This window comes from Triticum aestivum, chromosome 1A (genome assembly GCF_018294505.1).
Source record: "Triticum aestivum cultivar Chinese Spring chromosome 1A, IWGSC CS RefSeq v2.1, whole genome shotgun sequence".
Classification (NCBI taxonomy): Eukaryota; Viridiplantae; Streptophyta; class Magnoliopsida; order Poales; family Poaceae; genus Triticum; species Triticum aestivum.
In genome coordinates, this window is record NC_057794.1 from 537,775,571 (window position 1) to 537,777,700 (window position 2,130).

Below are 2,130 nucleotides of genomic sequence, written 5' to 3' on the forward strand. Positions count from 1 at the left end.
CGCCCGCCGATGGCGCTGCGCCGGCGCCCCGGCGTGTCCTCTTGCTCGTGCCTGTCCGGGCAAGTGGCCGGCTCCCGTGGCCCCGATAGCCGCTCCAGTGGCCTACTCGGCCCCAGCGCCCCAGAACAAAAATTAAAAAAAAGTAATAAGAAAATTAATAATAAAAACAATTAATTAATTAATTAAAGAATTAATTAACTTAATTAATTTTGATTAATTAAACTAAACAGTAACTAGATTAGTTAAACCCTAATTGGACTAAACAGTCAATGACATGTGGGGCCCACACGTCAGTTGACCAGTCAACACCCCTATTGACTGCTGATGTCAGCATGCACTGTTCTGGATAATGTTGATTTTAAATAATTAAATAAATCCTAAAAATGATTTAAATCTTTTAAAATTAATATAAAATAAACCGTAGCTCGGATGGAAAAACTTTGTACATGAAAGTAGCTCAGAACCAAGATTGGAAAAAGTGGTAGGCGTAAGCGAGGCGGTTGTCGTTCGCCTAGTGCCTAGGCGGTGCTTAAACGCCCTAGGCATAGCCTAGGTGATTATATAAATTTTACTATTAGGGTGTATATGTGGTTATTATATGTGTATTCTATTAATTAAGGGCATATAAGTACGTTAACGATCAGCTACTACGATTGGAATATGGCCCTTTTGGCATATCAGTGCAATATGGCACGATCTCTCGCTTGGGTAGACAATTTCTTACTTGCTCTACCTAGACTTCTGCTTATGCCTTAGGCGAGGCATTGGGCCATTGCCTAGCGCCTAGGCATGCCTAAGTGACTCCTAGGCACTGCCTTTTCCAGAGAGCTCAGAACGACGAGACGAACCCGGATAGGCAGCCCGTTCGTCCGCCACACATCCGTAGCATAGCGAACACGCAACTTTCCCCCTCCGGTTCTACTGTCCGAAAACGCGAAACACTGGGGATACTTTCCCGGATGTTTCCCCCCTTCGCTGGTATCACCTCCTACCGCGTTATGTCACACCCGACACATCTTATTGCCATGTTATGCTTTGTGGTGCTATGTTTGCTTTTATATTTACTGTTTCTTCCCCTCTTCTCTCCGGTAGACCACGAGACCGATGCTGCCCTTGTGATCGACTACGTCGACGACGACCCCCTCCTTGCCAGAGCAACCAGGCAAGCAAATCCCCCCTTGAGCATTCCGATATCGCCCATTTCTTTCTCTCTCATGCTTGCATTAGAACTGCTACTGCTTTCTGTATGATCCTACTCTGATGCATAGCCTGTTGTTGTTACCTGCTTTTATACCTTACTGCTTATCCTAAACTGCTTAGTATAGGCTGGTTAGAGATCCATTAGTGACCCCACCTTGTCCCAGTTGCCTCTCTTATGTTCGATGACTCGATCAACGTGATCGACGTCCAGGCCCCGACACCGCACATCACCCCCCTAGTTGTATGACTCTGCAGAGTTACCATCGAGTGCCGAGGGTGGAACCTCTTACATCACTACTAATGAGATCTCCGTAGTGTAGCTATACGGTCGAGGTCATCGAGGGTTATTTCCTCCTTAACCACTTCCGATACGGCTTTGTCGTGCAACCCATCAAATGTGAACCTCGAGGGTGGATCCTCTTATGTTCACCTTGATGACAACATCGAGTGGAATTCACTGGGGGTGATTCCTCGGGTTTTCCCTTTGGTGTTAGACACATAGTTGCTATGGTTACTATGACTTTACACTGAACTATGTTAATAAAGACGGGTCGACCCTGAGGGGTACTCGCACGAGCTTAATAGCGAGTGATGTGGAGTCGGGTTGACCTGGAAGGTGCCCGCAAGATACTTACGAGGCGTGGTCGGGCATTCTTAGCCCTTGCCGCAAGTACTCGAGATGGGGCGACGGGGTCACATCGATCGTGAGTCTCTGCTCGTTACCGCGCGTTCCTAATCCACTACGATTTGGATATTTAATTCGAGGGGCCTCTGGCCTGATAGCACTAACCATCACGTGGGCATATTATGGGCGTTCTGCGTCGTATACATTATCCGAAGCTTAATAGACGTCAGCGACTGAGCGGCGCGCGCCGGGTTGGACTGCGTAAGCACCTGCCTTGTTGAAGGAGGTAGCTAGGTCTGCTCACC